The sequence below is a fragment of the Schistocerca nitens genome, chromosome 6 (genome assembly GCF_023898315.1).
Source record: "Schistocerca nitens isolate TAMUIC-IGC-003100 chromosome 6, iqSchNite1.1, whole genome shotgun sequence".
NCBI classification, from domain to species: Eukaryota; Metazoa; Arthropoda; class Insecta; order Orthoptera; family Acrididae; genus Schistocerca; species Schistocerca nitens.
Genome location: NC_064619.1, coordinates 344,896,865 through 344,919,213, shown reverse-complemented (window position 1 = coordinate 344,919,213; position 22,349 = coordinate 344,896,865). Strand labels below are relative to the sequence as shown.

General features: G+C 44.0%; 1 non-coding gene across 1 annotated transcript; it reads left to right on the top strand.

The window, feature by feature from the left end:
• Positions 1-1,310: 1,310 nt before the first annotated feature.
• Positions 1,311-1,385, top strand: Trnat-ugu (transfer RNA threonine (anticodon UGU)). The gene has a single exon. It is a non-coding gene; the product is annotated as a tRNA-Thr (tRNA).
• Positions 1,386-22,349: the final 20,964 nt, after the last annotated feature.

Sequence of the window (22,349 nt, the reverse complement as noted above, 5' to 3'; positions counted from 1 at the left end):
TGAACCTATCAATTCTGTAGAGGCTGATTTCACGAATGGTATTCCACTTTATGTGTTTGCACCTATTCGACTGAGTGTAGTACAGGCAGAAAATGGTTCAAATGGCTCTGAGCACTATGGGACTCAACTGCTGAGGTCATTAGTCCCCTAGAACTTAGAACTAGTTAAACCTAACTAACCTAAGGACATCACAAACATCCATGCCCGAGGCAGGATTCGAACCTGCGACCGTAGCGGTCTTGCGGTTCCAGACTGCAGCGCCTTTAACCGCACGGCCACTTCGGCCGGCAGTACAGGCAGAATATAACGTTTATAGAATATAGCTTTTTTGCGAAATACTCTGTTGTAGTGCAATGGTAGTAAGTAATTGCATACATATATATATATATATATATATATATATATATATATATATATATATATATTCTGTACAAGAAATACTGTTCTTTCCCCAATGTCCTACCTATACTTATTAAAAAAAAAAACATATTGGTACTTAGCGACATACTTGTGTGCCAGGTAGTGAACTGTAACTTAACAAATTCGGTTCTGAGTTATTAATGGCAAGACATACACTTGCAGTTTATAAAAACACTTTAACATACAGGTATGTAGTCACGCAATCAATTGGTCAATTGGTTTCAGCACTACTATATTGAAGTGGTAACATGATCGCTAGCTGTACTGCTTTTCATCTTTGTATCATGCACGCACGACTGCGCTCACACACACACACACACACACACAAATACAAAATCGTTGCTGGGTTAATGAAACTAAGATATGGAATAAATGATGAGTAACTGAAACCCTTAGCTGCCGACAGGTGTTGTTGATATACCTCGATGTGGACAGCTGAAAATGTGTGCCCCGACCGGGACTCGAACCCGGGATCTCCTGCTTACATGGCAGACGCTCTATCCATCTGAGCCACGGAGGACACAGATGAATAGCGCGACGTCAGGGACTTATCTCTTGCACGCCTCCCGTGAGACTCACATTCCCAACTGCCCACAATTCTATATATGTAATGTACCTTATAGACATTTGCCCATTCACTCATTACTCGCGCACGCTTTGGCGATTCCCGTAAGAGTTAGGAGAACCTGTGCGCATTCGCACAGACGAAGGTCAATGGCTGGGTAGCCTTTTAACTATATATATGAAGACAGTAACTGTTCTCGAAAGAACAGAATACTGTTGATGACCCTGCAGCTTTTCCCTGGAATAAATGATGACTAACTGAAACCCTTAGCTGCCGACGGGAGGCGTGCAAGGGATAAGTCCCTGCAGTCGCGCTATTCATCTGTGTCCTCGGTGGCTCAGATGGATAGAGCGTCTGCCATGTAAGCAGGAGATCCCGGGTTCGAGTCCCGGTCGGGACAAACATTTTCAGCTGTCCACATCGAGGTATATCAACAACACCTGTGAGTGAATGGGCAAATGTCTATAAGGTACATTACATACATAGAATTGTGGGCATTTGGGAACGTGAGTCTCACGGGAGGCGTGCAAGGGATAAGTCCCTGCAGTCGCGCTATTCATCTGTGTCCTCGGTGGCTCAGATGGATAGAGCGTCTGCCAAGTAGGCAGGAGATCCCGGGTTCGAGTCCCGGTCGGGGCACACATTTTCAGCTGTCCACATCGAGGTATATCAACAACACCTATCGGCAGCTAAGGGTTTCAGTTAGTCATCATTTATTCCAGGGAAAAGCTGCACGGTCATCAACAGTATTCTGTTCTTTCGAGAACAGTTACTGTCTTCATATACACTCCTGGAAATTGAAATAAGAACACCGTGAATTCATTGTCCCAGGAAGGGGAAACTTTATTGACACATTCCTGGGGTCAGATATATCACATGAACACACTGACAGAACCACAGGCACATAGACACAGGCAACAGAGCATGCACAATGTCGGCACTAGTACAGTGTATATCTACCTTTCGCAGCAATGCAGGCTGCTATTCTCCCATGGAGACGATCGTAGAGATGCTGGATGTAGTCCTGTGGAACGGCTTGCCATGCCATTTCCACCTGGCGCCTCAGTTGGACCAGCGTTCGTGCTGGACGTGCAGACCGCGTGAGACGACGCTTCATCCAGTCCCAAACATGCTCAATGGGGGACAGATCCGGAGATCTTGCTGGCCAGGGTAGTTGACTTACACCTTCTAGAGCACGTTGGGTGGCACGGGATACATGCGGACGTGCATTGTCCTGTTGGAACAGCAAGTTCCCTTGCCGGTCTAGGAATGGTAGAAAGATGGGTTCGATGACGGTTTGGATGTACCGTGCACTATTCAGTGTCCCCTGGACGATCACCAGTGGTGTACGGCCAGTGTAGGAGATCGCTCCCCACACCATGATGCCGGGTGTTGGCCCTGTGTGCCTCGGTCGTATGCAGTCCTGATTGTGGCGCTCACCTGCACGGCGCCAAACACGCATACGACCATCATTGGCACCAAGGCAGAAGCGACTCTCATCGCTGAAGACGACACGTCTCCATTCGTCCCTCCATTCACGCCTGTCGCGACATCACTGGAGGCGGGCTGCACGATGTTGGGGCGTGAGCGGAAGACGGCCTAACGGTGTGCGGGACCGTAGCCCAGCTTCATGGAGACGGTTGCGAATGGTCCTCGCCGATACCCCAGGAGCAACAGTGTCCCTAATTTGCTGGGAAGTGGCGGTGCGGTCCCCTACGGCACTGCGTGGGATCCTACGGTCTTGGCGTGCATCCGTGCGTCGCTGCGGTCCGGTCCCAGGTCGACGGGCACGTGCACCTTCCGCCGACCACTGGCGACAACATCGATGTACTGTGGAGACCTCACGCCCCACGTGTTGAGCAATTCGGCGGTACGTCCACCCGGCCTCCCGCATGCCCACAATACGCCCTCGCTCAAAGTCCGTCAACTGCACATACGGTTCACGTCCACGCTGTCGCGGCATGCTACCAGTGTTAAAGACTGCGATGGAGCTCCGTATGCCACGGCAAACTGGCTGACACTGACGGCGGCGGTGCACAAATGCTGCGCAGCTAGCGCCATTCGACGGCCAACACCGCGGTTCCTGGTGTGTCCGCTGTGCCGTGCGTGTGATCATTGCTTGTACAGCCCTCTCGCAGTGTCCGGAGCAAGTATGGTGGGTCTGACACACCGGTGTCAATGTGTTCTTTTTTCCATTTCCAGGAGTGTATAAGATATGGAACATGAGAGAATTAGGGTTTTGATATTTGTTACAACGAATTTGGTAGGAAACTGGTAATTTGGTAGGACATCAAACCTGGAAATCGATAAAACTGTCTGCAAAATTGATAAACTGGTGTGAGACGAAATGTGGAAGTTGGCAATTTGGTAGGATGCAGAATCTAGAAAATGGTAAAATTGATAGTAAATTGGTTTCGTAGAATGGCTTATCAGAAAGTCGTAAAATTGATGGAATGGACTAAAATGCATATGTATCAGCCAAAAAAGAGCTGGCATACACCCATTATTGTGGATCTGCTTTTACAATAAATATCTGAGTGGTCTGCATAAGCCGCGTGGAGTGGCCGCGAGGTTTGAGGCGTCATGTGACGGATCGCGCGGCTCCTCCCGCCGGAGGTTCGAGTCCTCCCTCGCGTATGGGTGTGTGTCTTGTCGTTAGCATAAGTTAGTTTAAGTAGCGTGTAAGTCTAGGTACCGACGACCTCAGCAGTTTGTTCCCTTAGGAGTTTAAACACATTTGAAACAATTTCTTTTTCTTTCTTTTTTTTCTTTTCTCTCTCTCTGTATTAACGATTGGTGCATCGCAACTGTCCATAGACGCTGAAGTGAGAAGCAGAGTTAATGTAAAGTGCCAAGGATGGATACTTTGAACAGCAGTGTCTTTGATGTCATAGCATATTCTGCAGAAAAATAGCGGTATTTAGTAACATAACATATCTTGACGTTATGGTGCATGTGAGTTCCACAAAAAAAAAAAAGCGAGTCCTTTACGTAAACTGTATGTAACTGAATCTGAAAAGGTAGTCAATATTCGCAGAATTGATCGCTTTCGTATCTAGCAGCAAACTGTTGGACATTTTCTGTAAGCACCCCACAAATAGTGAGACTGCGTAACGCATTTACATTAAATATTTCGGTGCTGTAAATATGCGTTAGCGATGCCGTATTTTAGAGTGTTTGTTCGACGTAATATTTTTACTAGGCAACTCGCATTTTTGCTCTCCCTGCACAAACGCATTTCTGCTGTGTCAGTGATTGCTAAAAGTATTGGCTAAGCACTTTTACAAGCCCAAGCCTGTCAGGACGAACATTCTTTCTGTTGCTGTGACTAAACCAGCAACTATACCACTAAGCAAGTGTTACATTAACTCAGTAGGAGAAACATATTTCATTTTTTTCACCACAATACCATCAGTTAGTGTTGTACAATAGGTCATAAGGAAAAAAAACAGTGTATCAAGTGCAAACTATTATCTGCCTGACTTAGTTTTAATTATTTAACGTACAAATTGAGACACCTATGTATAAAAGCTATTCTGTGTGCTAAGCTTCGGTTTTCAACTACAATATTTACCCTACGCATATGAAGCAGGCATTGTACTACTGTACTATAGGTGTACCGAAAATGACGTTAGTATGTCCGCGTGTCGCCCTTGTCGGGTGCCATCCGCCACAAAATGTGATGGCATAAAACAAAATGCAAACATAAAAAGGAAATTGGTAGAATTAGCTGCCTGATGTTAAGATGTTAACATAATACGTCTCCTTTGCAGTAATTTCATGGCTGTCTTTCACACAGTCAAGGGCACTGCCTACACTATAATGTGCTAGAGAAAGAAAGACAACGTTTAACTATCCACCAAAGAGCTGATACGCTGTCTGCAATCACGACCACTGCCCGTCTTTTAAATCCTCGCACAGTAAAGCAATAACTAAAGCAAAGAAAAGTTTCATGCATCTACGAATCTACAAAGTAATTTGCCCTGTCTTGTGACATCCGCAACAAATGCATACTACACTCGTTGTCGAAGTCATGATCACCTCACCTGCCAAAACTGCAAGATAAGCTACCCATTGTAGATGGCCTTCCAGATGTGTGAGAAAAATGTCGTTTCATAATTTTTCCCCTTGTGCTATTCGAACGTGGTGCGCTGTTCTGGCTACAAATGCCGTAAATCACCTACATGACAATTAATATTGGCCTGTGGTTTCAGAATACCGGAATAACCTAGATCTTGCATCTATGTATGTGTCAGCATCACATCTTAATACATACCTATAAATTCACGTAGAGAGAGACTTTACCGCACCAGAATATTATGCAGATTGTCATCTTTATACTGAGTCCATTTAGTGAAACGCTGTGTCTCTTGGGTGTCTCAACTCTCCGGCCGCGTCAGACGCACACAGAGATGTCACTAGCCTTCACGTTGCGTGTCAGATACCCCGTGGCTGGCACGCATCTTGATGCAGTGTGCTCTCGTTCTAAATTTTAGCGGTGTGCGAAATCGTATTAACATGCTGTACAAGGGAAGCACCTTGTAGGTAAGCAAAAATAGAACCGCGAAAATTTAAAAGGCGTTTCTTCTTTTCTGTAATGTCGGTATGTACCTAAATCATATATCTATTTGATAAATTATTCCAAAAAACAACTTTGACGTAAACTAAGAATGATGCTTGCCTATTATTATGGAGAGTTATCTAGATGTTTTTCCGTAGAAAACTCATTAAAGCCATACATCGGAGGAGAATGATAGTGAAGAAGTGGTTGCGTGAAATGGCTTGAAAAATTGAAAAACTTTTTCGCTAATCCGTTCTCCAAGAAGCAGACTAACGGCTTCAAGGACACTTGTTAGATTCTGTGTCGCACTCGGTTTTCTCGATGAATCACGGCGAGGTCATTTGCGTCACGACGTTGCATCACTCACATTTGAGCAACGCTGTGTGTCTCCGTGTGAGGAGGCATTGACCGCCGATGGGTGCCTGTCGTGTAGGCAACCCAACGTGCAGCAATCGTTCGTCTGTGTGGGCCGAGTTAATGACAGGGGGACTGCAGTGAGGCAGATGCGACACGCAATAAGGCGAATATATTACGTCCGTGGCTTCACAACTGTTCGACCGAATTCTGTTGAAGCAGAATTTAATGGATCTAGGTCAGCGAAAGGCGAGTACTCGTTATGTAAGCTCCGAAGCTTCGCACACCTATCTGCTATGAGCTTTCGTCAGTGCAATTCCTCACTGTAATGGTCAGCTAGTATGCCCCCTGAGGCTGCGTGGTTTGGTAGCCCGTGGTATGGCTTGACAGTTGATGCAGAGAGTGCAGAGTACAATTATATTCAGGTAACAGGAAGGAGACAGAGCGCCGTTTTGAACTATAACAGCTTATTTTTTAAATGATATCAGCCATCGACTGTACTGTTCATCACAAATTCCGCGGCTGTAGTTTCAACCTTAAGTCATTTTCAGGTGGTTAAAGATGCTGAAAACGGAGTAGTTGTCAAGGTTAGTAAAATGAGTTCTACGAGATTGTGATCCCATAGCCAATATAACTGTGTAACTGCGGCTACGGAATGAACTGTTGGATGCGAAGTGTCTTGCACAACAGGAAATAAATAAATGTTGATGGCATTCGTACCTTCAATCCGAAATCATAGGCTATTACCAATAACGTGTTCATACTATTGTCTATCATCAAGATTTCAATTTCTCATTTGGGTTGAGTATTTTAAGGACAGTAAAAAGCATTAAGTCTCATATCTATGTCCGGGACTGGAAATGTATGAAATAAGAAATTTATAACGTTTTCGCCCTTAATATTACGACTGGTAATACCTTCAGTTACGTAATGAGGTTCAGAGCAATAAAAATCGTGGAGGCTGTCGAAGAGGTAGAATCATGGACGCCAAACACAAAATAGTTGCCAGTTTTTCTCAGAGGGATCAAACCCATGCATGATATTATCTGTAGTGGACAGCTGTTGCCCATCTATTTAGTAGCTGTTAAACTTCTTGAGTTCACAAGTGAAAGTCTGTAGCACATCGATTCTCCATCTACTTCTACACACACTCTGCAAACCACTGTGAAGTGGAGTACTTAACGTGCTACCACGTGCCACGGTTTCTTCCCCTTCCAGTCACGAATGGAGTGTGGTGAGAATGAGTGCTTATGTGCCTCTACGCGTGCCATAATTGGTCTAATCTTGTCTTAACGATCCCAACGGTAACGATACGTGAGGAATGGAAGAATATCTCTAGATATTTCACTCAACACTGGTTCCTAAAATTTTGTAAATAGGCTTTCGCTGAATAATTCACGTCTGTGTTCAAGAACTTCCCAGTTCGGGTTTTTCACCATTTCCATTAAGGTCTGCAATGAGTCAAACAAACCTGTGACCATTCGTCCTGCCCTTCTTTGCATACGTTCAGTACTCAATATCACTCCTATTTGGTACAGGTATCACGGACTTGAAGAATATTCAAAATTTGGACGCACAAGTGATTTTTAAGTGGTCTTCGTTATAAGCTGAGAACATTTCTTCAGTATCCTCCCAACGAACCGAAGTCGGCCACCTCCCTTACTCACGACCGAGCCTATGTGATCACTCCACATCCTGCAAATTGTTATACTCACAAGGAATACCTTGAGTGGGAGTTCGCAGGTTCCAATTTTTAGTAAGGCTCCTTAGGAGTTACAAACCGTGTAGGAGTTCAGTTAGGCTTCTACTCCTAAGGAATGCGTGCACAATCATATTGGTGCAACGGGGCGATGAGAACTGATGGAACGTGAGCCGGCCGGTGCGGCCATGCGGTTCTAGGCGCTTCAGTCTGGAACCGCGTGACCGCTACGGCCGCAGGTTCGAACCCTGCCTCGGGCATGGATTTGTGTGATGTCCTTAGGTTAGTTAGGTTTAAGCAGTTCTAAGTTCTAGGGGACTGATGACCACAGATGTTAAGTCCCTTAGTGCTCAGAGCCATTTTTTTGATGCAACGTGATGGCATGAAAACGAACGCGAAAGAGTCTGTCGTGGAACTTATCGTGAAACTGGCTATCCTTTAAGGTGAAGCAATAGGTAGTGCGACAATGTACGAGGGGCGTTCAGAAAGTAAGCTCCGATCGGTCGCGAAATGGAAACGACTATGAAAATCCGATAAAGCTTTGCACAGATGTGTTGGGTAGTGTCTCTAGTATAACCCCAGTTAGCATCACGTCGCTCTTCTCATTTCTGAGCTCGCAGTGAGTGCGTAAAGATGTCTAGAAAATAGTGTCTGCCGCCAAGTACGAGGGCCTGGTGAGAAATTTCGCCTGAAGCTATGCAGCTAACATTACATAACTGTCGTGCTGTTTCGTCTTCAAGACAATTCTCAGCCGCATTCTGCAGGGGCAATGAAGATGCTCCTGCATCGTTTGCAAATGGAAATGTTAGATTACCCACAATACAGTCCGCAATTGTCTCCCCCTGAGTTTCATCTCTGGTCACATGAACCGCTGTCTTTGACGACAACATTTTGACACAGACAGCGGGGTGTAGGCCAGCGCGGAGAATTGGCGGAAAGCACTGGCGGCTGCCTTCTATGATGAGGCTATTGAAAAGTTGGTACAACGCTATGACAAAAGTCTAAGTCAGAACGGCGACTACGTAGAGAAGTAGCTGAAAGGTGTAGCTAATTGTTACAACTAAAACATTTCTGATGTTCACTGTGGTTTCAATTTGGCAATCAATCGGAGCTTAGTTTCTGAACAGGCCTCGTATTTTATAGGCACGGAAAGAGCAAATATCCAGAGGCTCAATTTGAACAGTGATTTCAGGCGGTATGAGTCTCAATGGGACATTACTTTCAGGAGGGATAGTTTGCTCTAGAGGAGTATGAAGTTTAAACCAGGCTAGGAATCAAGCAAAAGCAAATTAATTTGATCAGATATTGGTCAAAAGCAGTATTCATACCATAGATGTAGTTCTCTTAAGCCAATTTTCCCACTCTTTCGTGCTGAGACAAAAATATTACCCACTGCCCTTTCAATATCACGAACATGAGAACGATTCTCAGAGTACAGAGCAACTCCAACTTTTCGCAGCACAATAAATAACTTTCCAGCCAGTTTACCACCCAGACAACTAGTTGGCATACTTCCGTACGAATCGGTTAAGGCACTGATGTTAGTTGATCGTGATACAACTCTCTTGGTACCTCTACTGGGTTTCTGTTATATGTATTTCCTCTAAAAATCACGATTGGTCAGAATCGAAAACAGATTCGTTACTGAGCGATGGGACACGTTTGTTGATCTCATCTACAAATTTTCGGGCCGATTCCGCAGTTTTCTGTGATTCGTCAAGTTAATACTTTGTTTGAAATTTCGTCATCTTACGTCTTCCAGTCCTGTAGCAGTATTTAAAATTGTGCAGCCATCCACTGCTGCCCTTGAAATCAATGTAACCTACTTGCGCAGTTCAATGTGCATAACGTAGTAGGTCACATTCGTGCACATCATGTAAATTGTAACGAGCATCCTTGAAACGCGCAAAACATCAGTTTTTGTGACAAGTGCGCCTTGTCCTCCCTCGAATATCAGCAGCTTTTCTCATGCACTACACGGTCATATTGCTGCGGACTTATTCAAAATCTGTTCCCAATTGTTTTTGTACTATTCTGTGGATGATTTTCCATGTAAGTATGTTTAGTATTCGCTCCTCGGACAAAGATTGTTCAGTACGGCGCTTCGCTGAAAACGGGATTTGTGCCTCCCTGTCCAACATGGATGATGAACTACATTGTTCGATACCTGTTTCAGTATCACTTTCACTTGTTAAGCATGTATCGTCATCATTGTACGCTCATGTACATTGTCCACATAGTCGAGCGTATACGACACCTCACATTCCACTGACTCATCTTGCAGAAACGCTAAAATTTCATCTGCCACTTCTTTCTCACTGTGTCAAGTTCCTTGAGTTCCTTTCTGACGAAATGTCAACTCCGGCAACTGCTGTAGATACAGTGCTATGTTTGCTTTGTTGGTCATTGCTATTACTCTGCTTCATATCAACACCTCTAGCGCTGTAGTAGGGTTTGAGTTACTCGTCGACTACGCCGTTCAACTACGCTCCGTAGCCTAATTCTGTGCTCACTATTGTCTACCGCCAGTCCCGCCCCCTGTTGTCATTTGCAGCCAACGTTGTGGTTGCATGGTAGACAATGTGTGGACCGTCGAATGGCTAAACATCATTGGCCTTTTATGATCTCGCAAGCAAACGATTCCTTGTCACGTATTTGTATAAGCTGACTAATTCTAGTTGTGGCTCATTGGTACTGTAGTCATGGGATAGTACGTTCTTTCGTTTTGCGAAGTAAACAGTTTCAAATTTCCGTACATTTAAAGAAAGTAGGTAAAATTTGAATCAACTTGCAATCTTATCAAGACTTGATTGAATATTTCTGCATGTTTTTCAGACAGTTCTATATTACAGAATAGCTTACACCAGCTGCTTCGCTCGTGTTTACGTATTAAATGCAATACAACAATGATTTTATAAAGATATATTGGGCCTGCTGGAAAATTAATGTATTAAAGATCTCTCTATATTTTCTTGCAGTTCTGACAAAACCGATATCTCGTGGTGACTGTCAAAACAGGAGCAGCTTTCTTAGATTTATTTCGCAAATCGCAACAGCTTCTAAACTTTTCACGCTAATTAAGCCCATGGAAGCATGGTCTTTCCGAACGTTGTTCTGACCAAAAAGAGACTCTGGCGCCTGGTGTTGGAGGTTTCTGTTAACCCCTTTTTGAGTTCCTCTGGTGATTTTTCCATAGATACTTTCATCCCCAACAAATACATCTTTATTTCAAGATAAATATCAAAGTCAGATACCAAGTTCACAAATTTTGCTTTAAAAGTTTTTAATATAACGAAATATTCTCGTAAAATTGTCAGCCCCTATTTTACCCTCTTGGGACTTGCATTTCTAAAAATACTGAAACACCTTTTTTTATTTCCAATCGAGAAGCCAAATACCAATTTTCGTAGATTTTGCTTTAAAAGTGCGTAAGTAGTTAATTAATAATGATTTATTTACAACAAATCTTTCACCCACCATTACATCCCCTTAGGGCTTGAATTCCAAAACCATTGAAACACATGCTTTTTTATTTCCAATCGAGAAGCCAAATACCAATTTTCATCGACGCTGCTGTAAAAGTGCTTTAGTGGTGCTTTAATACTGATTTACTTAAAAAAAAATTTCACCATTTCACTCCCTAATAGGTTCAATTTCCACAATTGCTGAAACACATATTTTTTTTATTTCTGGCCGACCAGCGAAGTACCATTCTTTGTAGTTCTAGCTTCAAAATTGAGACAAATTATCAAGAAAACATTTCATCTATTTCACACCGTTGTGAATGGAGTTTCGAAAAATCCCTTCTTAAACGATGCCTACTGTGTAAGATCAACGCCCTCTCCAAATTTCAAGTTTCCATCCTTAGTGGTAGTGACTGGACGATGATGAGGCTGGGCGATGGTGAGTTAATCCGTCAGTCAGAGAATCCGGACTTTTTTTTATGCACAGCCATAACTGCATCATCTGAGGTTGCTATTAATATAGCTCGCCGTGTTATTAATGTACAACATGAATAACAAGGAACTTTCTGGTACAGGCCTGAAGTTAATTTTACATCTGTCGATAACTCTTCATCGAAGATAACATGCTGCGTACTCCCTACCAAGATATTCTCAGACCAGACACAAATTTTGATCGGTACTTATATTTTGTCAATAAAAGTTGGTGTGGTATCGGGTCAAATGCTTTTTACAAGTCTAGAAACACTGCACTGCCTCGACCCAAGGCTCTAGCTTGTTTTCGGAACTCAAGTAGGCTGGCATTGTGAAAGTCACTCTGTTCGAGATACCACATCATGTTAGAGCTCAGAACGTGTCCTAGGATTCTACAACAGATGGACGCCAAAGAGCATTGCCACAAATAGCTTTCGCGGAATTTATTGTAACTACACTCTCAGATGTCGACGGAGAAGAAACTCATTTACACTGTAGCTCCTTGCAGCGCACTTCCATAAGATTAATCCAAAGTCTGTCACAAGGCAAGACCGATCATTCCAAGCTTTGCAGGAGCAACGAACATATTACGACAGCTACCAAAACCGGTCGCAATTCGTCCGAGGATGTATTGGAACTGTTGAGCCGTCAGACATGGCATCAATCTTTAGAGACACCGGAGTCGTTTGGCTGGAAGAAATGAAAGCAGGCTCATACATACTGGACTGAAAATTAATGGTGTGTCCCCGAAGACGTGCAGGTGGCTGCAAAAAGAACCCAGCGGATGTCATCTGCGCGAAGCCCACGTGGTGCTTACGGACCAGCGTCAGGTACCGACAATCAGCTTCCACTCAAAGCTAGCATTGCATCGTCGAATACCTCGCATTGCAGTGTCTTCCAGATCTCTTGGTAAGGCCAGAATGCAGCTTAGGAATACTACAAAATGGCTGGATTAAGTGCTGCTTTTTGTAAGCTGGCCTTTCGTCCTATTTTAGCTACTTTCGATCAAAAACAAAGAGCAGAGGAATTCCGCCTTACACAAGTCACCGTTTTATGGTATTGATTTATCCAGTCATATTTCAGCATTTCATGTGCTATTTCCTATGGGATTTTTCGTTTATTTTCTTCCTGAAAGATTAGTGTTACACATTAACCTTTTGCGTAGGTTACATGGATTTTGACTTAAAAGTATTTATATTTGCAAAAAGAGTGATCATTAGATGTTAAATATTTTAGGTTAGGTTAGCGCCCGCTGATCTATCGCGTAGACTGTATGGCCAGCTAGAGATTTTCTTGTTTTTATTTAATCGAATTTTCATGTTGTTCACAAACTGGAACACCTTCTAAGCTTTTCACGCTAATTAAGGCCATTTTAGCATGGTCTTTTACGAATGTACTTCTCACCAAAAAGCAATTCTGGTAGATGGAGTCCAAATGTTTTGTAAATCATGCATTTTGCGCTCTTGTAGAGATATTTCCATAGCAAATTTCATCCCCTAACAAGTATTCCTTTATATATAACCAAGAAATGAAATACCAATTTTCCTAAATTTGGCTTAAAATTTTTTTAATGTAACGATACATTTACATCATAAATTTTGATGCTCTGTTGCTCTCCCTCATGAGTTGAAATTCCAAAATCACTGAAACCTATCTTCTTATTTCTAACCGAGAAGTCAAATACCAGTTGTCACAGATGTAGCCTTTAGTAGTTCTTTAGTAATTATTTATTTTCAAAAGAGCTTTCACCCACTATTTTACCCCCTTAGTGGTTGAATTTCCACAAATGCTGAAACACATATTTTTTTATTTTCTGAATGAGAAACGAAATACCAGTTTTAGTTGTTCTAGCTTTAAAATTCCCTCAATAGTGACATACTTTCAAAAAGCCTTTCATTCCATATTTCACATCCTTGGGAGTGGAATTTCGGACAATCCCTTCTTAAACAATGTCCATCATATAAGATCCACACCCTCTCCAAACTTGAAGTTCCTACCCTTAGCGGTTTGGACTGGTCAATGATGAGTCATTGAATGAGTATGACCCTATGTCACACCCTTAGGGGTTGGATTTCCAAAAACAGTGACATACATATGTTTTATTTCTAACAGAAACGCCAAAAACAAATTTTCATAGATTTAGCTTCCAAAACGCTTGCACAATGAGATATTTCCACAAAAACTTCCATCTCCCGTTTCACTCCCATAGAGCTGAATTTCGAAAAACAGTGAAACAAATGTTTCTTTGTTTTAATTGAGAGGCCGGGCCAAATTTTATTTTGCATAATGCTATCATAATAAAATATTTTCATAAAAAATCTCATCCACTATCTCACTTCCTCAGGGGTTCAGTTTCCAAAAACACTGAAACACGTAATTTTTTGTAACTCTTCAGGCTTTCCCGGCGATCTAATGACATCTTGGGTTGTCGGGTGTTCTGCCGGTTATCAGCGTCGTACTTGCACGATATTTCGGTCACGTAGCTCGTAACCTTCATCAGGTGCGACCTGAGACTGCTCCTCGAGTGGACCTGGTCCAGTATTTATGCCTATGGCCTTCCCCCTCCACCAACGGCTGCAGGCGCTTCCTCTGTGGTCCGCGCCCGCTCACCACGACCTGTTGGAGCGTTGCCGCTCCGTTTTTCGTCCACTGCGGCTCTGGATGTTCCCTCTGTGGTCCGCGCCCACCAGTCCCACTTCTGGGTGTTCCATCTTCAAAAATGGTTCAAATGGCTCTGAGCACTATGGGACTTAACATCTATGGTCATCAGTCCCCTAGAACTTAGAACTACTTAAACCTAACTAACCTAAGGACATCACACACATCCATGCCCGAGGCAGGATTCGAACCTGCGACCGTAGCAGTCGCGCGGCTCCGGACTGAGCGCCTAGAACCGCTAGACCACCGCGGTCGGCGTTCCATCTTCGGTCTGGTGCTCCTGGCAGTCCGTCAGGGGCTCGTTTTCCATCTCCATGTCTCTGGTTCTTCTGTTTGTGCAGTGTTGCAGCTGGCCCCGTTGCTCCTTTAACAATTCCAGAGCCGGATCCCAGGCTCTGCTTAGCTGGTACCCTGTGTCACGGTTCATAAGATCGTCAGCCATTTTAATTTCTATCGATTCCCTCTGCGGACCGCAGAGGGAACACCTAGAACCGCAACGGACGGAAAACGGAGCAGCAACGCTCCAGCAGGTAGCAGGGAATGGGCGCGGACCACAGAGGAAGCGCCTGCAGCCGTTGGTGGAGGGGGAAGGCCATAGGCATAAATACTGGACGAGGTCCACTCGAGGAGCAGTCTCAGGTCGCACCTGATGAAGGTTACGAGCTACGTGACCGAAATATCGTGCAAGTACGACGGTGATAACCGGCAGAACACCCGACAACCCAAGATGTCACGTATTTTTTTATTTGTAATCGAAAAGTCGAGTACCAATGTCCACAAATGTATCTTTAAAAATACTTCAGTAGTTCTCTAATAATGATATATTGGCTTTCACCCAATATTTCATACCCATGGCGTTAAATTTCCAAAAATGCCGAAACACGTATTTATTTAGTTCTGAACAAAAAACCAGATACCAATTTTCATAGGTCTAGCTTCAAAATTGCCTTAATAGCGATATTTTCCAAAAAAAAAAGCTGTTCATCATGTATTTCGTCCCCTTAGCTTTGGAATTTCTAAAACTCTCTTCTTAAACGACGCCTACAGCACAAGATTCACACCTTCTCCAAATTTCAAGTTTCTATCCTTAGCGATTTTGGTTGGTCGATGACGATACAGTCACAATGTTGTCTTTTATACATAGAGATTAATTTACTTACAGTATGCAGCTGAGGCGTATGCCACCGAGTTGAGGTACTACATGTTATTAATTTACAATGTGTTTAATCTTCCGCTAGGGTCATCTAATGTTCTCACATGAACACGCGCGTGTTGTAAAATTTACAACACGGACATTTTTAATCGACGGCAAGGGTGTGTTGAACAGACAAAATGGTTCAAATGGCTCTGAGCACTATGGGACTTAACAACTGAGGTCATCAGTCCCCTAGAACCTAGAACTACTTAAACCTAAATAACCTAAGGACATCACACACACCCATGCCCGAGGTAGTATTCGAACCTGCGACCGTAGCGGTCGCGCGGTTCCAGACTGAAGCGCCTAGAACCACTCGGCCACACTGGCCGGCTGAACAGACAAATACAATGAAGAAAGCAGTTAACATCCACTGTCAACAACTATTATAACAGAAGCGTTAGTTGTTTAAGTTCGTTTGATAATATTTTACTCACTTATCTTGACATACTTTCTTGTTCATAACACTTTTCACAGACGATTTTTTTCTTTATGTGCTGTTTACATGCAAAGTTATTACACTGTCGCATTTAATTGTAATGGACTAATTTTTTGGAATTCCTAGAACGATGGCCGTCCCGCGTTTTTACGCCGGAGCTCCAAGTTTCTGACCTTCGGAAGTCGATGCTTCAGCACGAAACTGCTTGAGAAGTACGGTGAGATCGGCTGGTAACGATTTGAGTTGATCTCTAGATACGAGTTGTTCGTTTATAAGCCCCTCTGGTAGCTTCTTAAGAGAAATGTATCTTCGTGAAGTTATGTCAGTTGTGAAGGAAAGAGATATTTGTGAATTAAACTGAAAAAAAAGCCGATGTCCATCTTCTCGTAATTCTTTGAACGGAGTAACAGGCAAATATTTTATCTCCAATGTCAACTCCACCTTTTCTCACGTTGTAGGTAATCATGATTTCAGGTTTGTGTGTTTCTTCATCAACTGCTGCCGTGTCATGCTTAAAAGATAAGACTAACAGCACAATTTTTGCGAGGACCGTATGAAACTAATAAACGGTGTGTACGTACAGCTCCTTACTGATTTTATTCACACTGACAGGATACGTAGGGTACGACTGTGACTTCAACATATGTAAAGAGGAAAATGCAAAACTTTCAAGAAAGTCCAGTTTGAAAATTGTACGGTGCCTCATATACTTTGTAATGCCGCTAGTTTCCAAGTAGTCCGTAGCCGAGTGAATATGCACTTAATTTCATAAGTTCGAGGTTCCTGGATCGCATCTCGTTGTTGGTAATTTTTTTCTTCCTTTCCAACGTAATTATAACAAAACGTTCATGATGACCGTACAAATCATCAATATTTAATCATTCATTTATTACTATGCTAATCTTTATTCCGGAATAAGAAGGAAAGTTTTTTTTCTTACGGAGAGTGTAAATAAAAAGGAATGCACTAGAACTTTTTATTTCTTTTATTTTCTTTTCTTATTATTTCTTTTATTTTATCTGCATTTTTAACTGCGTAAACGAGGATGATTCTGATCGTAGAAACGTGGGAAACGGTTAATATTCTGTCATACGGCACATGTACTGAACACCGAATTTTTGGATGTGAATGGATTTTTTTCAGTGTATCTATACTAAAAACTTGGTTTACATTCATAAAAGGTTCTCGGTCTTCAGACAATTTCACGTCGAACCACACATATCGAGGACATCACCGAATACTGGCGCATATGGCTAAAAAGCTAAAAAGAAAGAAAAATTACTGCCACCGACATTCGATCCAGAGCTTAAACTAATCGCTTAGTAGCGATTTCTTTTTTTTTTTTTTTTCTGGTAGCTTTGCTTTTCGAGGGCAAGTGGTCTGTCGACTTCTTTCTCCTTTGTTCTTGTTAAATATTAGGAAAATAGTAAATGAATGACTAAATATTGATACTTTTCACGGTAATAATAAATATATTGTTAGAATTACGTGGAATGGAGAAAAAGTACCGGCAGTGCAAGCATGATTCAATGCAGAGACTTTGCACTTATGAAACTTCCACCGTAACGAGCGTCCGAGTCGTCTTCTCGTCTAAACTTGTCGTAGCTGGGATTCACAGTCATAACAAATTTTATGACGTACATCGTCTTTACGCCAATGACTGTTATAAGTTGTGCTAGCACTGTAACAACGTCACGAGTGTATTTAACACTATTGACAACGACATACAAATTTGTCAGTTTACATTACGCTGGCATGGCTTAAAGTCATAATATCAGCACTTTATAATGACCTAAGGCCGAAATTGCAATGGTGTAATAAAAACTAGTATTTGTACGGAGTGTAGCCATGTATGGAAGTGAAACATGGACGATAAATAGTTTAGACAAGAAGAGAATAGAAGCTTTCGAAATGTGGTGCTACAGAAGAATGCTGAAGATTAGATGGGTAGATCAAATAACTAATGAGGAGGTATTGAATAGAATTGGGGAGGAGTTTGTGGCACAACTTGAGAAGAAGAAGGGACCGGTTGGTAGGACATGTTCTGAGGCATCAGGGGATCACAAATTTAGCATTGGGGGGCAGCGTGGAGGGTAAAAACTGTAGAGGAACACCAAGGAATGAATACAGTAAGCAGATTCAGAAGGATGTAGGTTGCAATAAGTATTGGGAGACGAAGAAGCTTGCACAGGATAGAGTAGAATGGAGAGCTGCATCAAACCAGTCTCAGTACTGAAGACCACTACAAAAACAACAATAAAAACTTATAACAGTCACTGGCGTAAAGATCATGTCCTTGAAAAAAAGTCTTCTCGTCTGTTGGTAGGTGTTCCCCCTACTGCGCCCGTAGCTCCAGAAATCTTTCTCAGTGACTGCGTCTCATACCCGGAATACTCCAAAGAGCAGGAGGGTCCGCAAATAATGAAACTAAATAATTACCGAACTGGCTCCTGTACTTCGGTTGGAGGCTGAAAACCCCATGTGTCGTCGATAATAAGGACTAAAAGTCGAATGTGCTTTTGAATGAATCACGAATTATGTAGTAAAGGGCCATGCCAGTTGTCAGCATTCGTCCTGGTTTTGGAAAAAATGCTCTGTCGGAGTGTAATATATCGCAGGAGAGACTGAATGCGGCAACCGCTCCAACAGTAATGCCACCACGCGCTGTGTGAGCGGTCAGCAGTCGCCGGTCGCGTCTCACGTACGGTGGTGCGAATCCGAGCAAACAAACGGCTGTGCATCCCCGACACATGGGGTCATCCGTCGGATAAATAGAGCTTAGACGCTGTCGAGTAGAGCATTTAACGGTCATAGCCGCCTACCACAATGAACGCACCGACGTGAGTAGAAAAGGTCTGTGTACTGCACTTCACACCATGTTCCAGCCAACTTCGGGGTGCTGCTGTAAGACCGTGTTGATGGGATGTTGTTGTAAGTGAAGGCGATAGTACACTGCTGGCCACCGTAAATGCAACACCAAGAAAGACAAGAGGTAGCACAACAAGATTTATTTTGTAGATACCATGTTTACCAAGTATCAAATGATTACGTTTACAGACGTCTGTGACATGTGGTTCCTACCAGAATCAGTAGCCAGAGTAGCCACCATTGTTGGAGATCACCGCTGCCACACGTCTCGGCATTGAGTCAAAGAGACGTTGGATGTGTTCCTGGGGTACAACAGCTTAAGCAGCTTCCACACGTTGCCAAAGATCATCTGGTGTGGCAGCTGGGGATGTAATCTGGGTCACTCGTTGAGCAACCATGGACCACATGTTTTCTATCGGCGAAAGATCCGGAGAGCGAGCCGGCCAGGGAAGCAATTCAATCTGGTTATTGACGAAGAACCTTTGGACAATGCGTGCCACGTGTGGTCGCGCATTATCCTGTTGAAATATGGCTGTGGCCGAGCCCTGAAGGTAAGGAAGGACAACTGGCTCCAGCACCTCGGATATGTAGCGCCGGCTATTTAAAGAACCGGCAATGCGTACTAGAGGCGTGCGAGAGTAATATCCAATACCGCCCCATATCATAATACCCGGTGCAAGACCAGTGTGGCGGTGCATAATGCAGCTGTCCAGCATCCTCTCTCCACGGTGTCTCCACACTCGAATCCGACCATCGTGGTGCTGCAGACAGAAGCGTGCCTCGTCTGTAAAGACAACGTCATTCCATTCTGCCGTCCACATCCGTCTGTCATCACACCATTGGCGACGGAGACGTCTGTGGTTCTGCGTCAATGGTAGACAAAGCAATGGACGTCTTGCGGACAGACCACTCTGCTGTAAACGGCGTCTAATGGTACACGCAGACACTGGATGATGCGTTACATACGCAATGTGCTGTGCTATGGTTCGGGATGTCACTGAGCGATCCGTCACTGCCAAGCGCACAATTTGCCTATCAGCACGTGCAGTGGTGCACCGAGGTGAATGCGATCGACCACATCGGTCCGTCGTACCCTCCTGCATCCAACGGTCACATATCCGCATTACAGTTGTTTGGTTTCGTCCAACACGATTAGCGATTTCTCTGTATGATAATCCACAATCTCGGTAAGCCACTATCCTTCCTCTGTCGAACTCGGATACTTGATCAAACGATGTTCGCTGTTGTCTACGAGGCATAACTGATCGTCTTGTGAAACAACCACAAGGTAAACACACGTGCCGAACGTACACTCGTCGAAATCGCCAAGCCTTAAATGGCGGTATGAGGTGGCGCCACAGGCGCGCGTGATGTGCGTCTGCGCTGAAATTCTAATCAGTTGCATATCTCATCGCTGCAAACCCATGGTGTAAATTTCACTTGATTCGGATGCTTCCTTCAGGGTGTTGCATTTACGGTGGCTAGCAGTGTAGTTTTTCGTGCCGAGCATTCGTGTAGGAGGAGGTGGTTAGTGTTTAATGTCTCGTCGACAACGAGGTCATTAGAGACGGAGCCCAAGCTCGGGTTAGGGAAGGATTGGGAAGGAAATCGGCCGTGCCCTTTCAAAGGAACCATCCCGGCATTTGCCTGAAACGATTTAGGGAAATCACGGAGAACCTAAATCAGGATGGTTGGAGACGGGATTGAACCGTCGTCCTCCCGAATGCGAGTCCAGTGTGCTAACCACTGCGCCACCTCGCTCGGTAGCATTCGTGTAGATGGCAGATCCGCTAGTAAGTAGTTGAAGTCAAACAAGAAGTCTCTGATTTGGGCGAGTGCTGATGAAATGTGTCCCGTGGAAATCGGCGGTTGTAGAGAGCGTTGTGCCACTTCAGCTATCAGGGGTGCCCGTCAGATCGGTTTGCGCGACGCATATTGCTGGGTTAGAGATCTCGCGTGTGCTTGCAGACATGAATTAGACCGATACTGCCCGCCTGCTGCGGCAGTGTCAGAGTGATGTATCGGAGTTTAAAAACTAGAGCGCTCGCAAAATTGTCCATACGCTGCTTGAAATCTGTAGGTTATCCTAACCGTCAAGGGAAGGACATGCATGAAATAATTCAGTATTGAGGCAAGTTAGACGTTGACATAACGTGTTCATAGAAGCATGTCCACTCGACGCAGTTTGCTACTCCGCGTCAGAGCGCGTGTCTGGTGCAGCAGGCGGCAGTACGTAGCTGCCACTGTGCGGCGATTGCTGAAGAGCAGCACCCCAAAGCATTTAAGCGCCGGAGCCTTTACAAAGAGCGCCACCCCCCACCGACATTCATGTATTTTGTCTTCCCCATATTGGTAGGGCTCCCAGCCATCACTCCGTACTGCGGTAGCCACTGAAGTGTCGTATGCATCTCATCCCCTGATCTGGCCAGGAATACCACATCAGCAGCTAATGCACCGCAACAAAACGGCACATCCCGTTTGTAGGTGCCTTCCAAACGTCGCAGTAGACCATGCAAGGCTGATTAGAGTGCTGCCACAAATAATAAGCTGACAGGAGCAATCCGTGTCGCACTGACAGCGGTTGGCAACTGCTGGGATGTCGCCGCTGCATCTGAAAGTGCTGTAGTATGTCTGACAAACGCATCCCACAACAGTTCTATGGGGCTAAGTCATAGGAAGTGCATTCGCCGAACATGGTCTCGTTCAAGAACACCACCACCTGTGCTGTTCAGCGCATTTGCGCATTGTCATCCATAAAAATGAGGTCTTGGCCGGATGCACCACTGTAAAGACGCACATAGGAAGTGAGTTCAGTGTCACAACTGTGGTATCGCCAGTAATCGATAACACGCAGAGGGCACTATACCGCTACACGAAGTTGGCAATGGCGGTTATGCCGGTTACCGCGGGGGGCAGCCACGAGCGACCGCCTACTCCAATCAGCTCCAAGCAGTCACCGCGGGGGACACTAAGATATTGAGCACCTTTGGCCGGAATTTAAAGGTATTTCCCACCACATTTTAGAGAAGTATGTGCCTAGCAAAAATACGGGGGAGGGGAAGGATCCACCTTGGTACAACAAACATATTAGGAAGCTGCTGAGAAAGCAGAGAATTTTGCACAGTCGTTTTAAGCGTAGCCACTGCCCCGCTGACAAACAGAAATTATGAGAAATGAAAGCTGCTGTCAAAAGATCAATAAGAGATTCTTTTAAAGAATTTGAAATCAAAGTTTTATCGGCAGGTTCTAAAAACGCTAAAATTTTTTGGTCGTACGTAAAATCTATAAACGATACAAATAATTCAATACCTTCTCTTGCTGACAGTGCGGGTAATATAACGGATGATGATAAACAGAAGGCCGAAATTCTAAACCTAGCTTTCAAAAACTCGATTGCGGTAGAGGTTTGCAGCACCATTCCTCCTTTCCATTATCGAACAAACGCAAGGATGGCTGACAGTGGTTAGTGTATCTGGGATTGTAAGACAGCTAAGATCCTTAGACGCCAGGAAGGTATCTGGGAAGGTATCTGGCCCAGAGGGTATCCCCGTAAGATTATATGTCGACTATGCTACAAATATAGCACCATTCTTATCCATCATCTATCAGAGATCAATGGAACAGCTGAAAGTTCCACGGGACTGGAAGAAGGCCC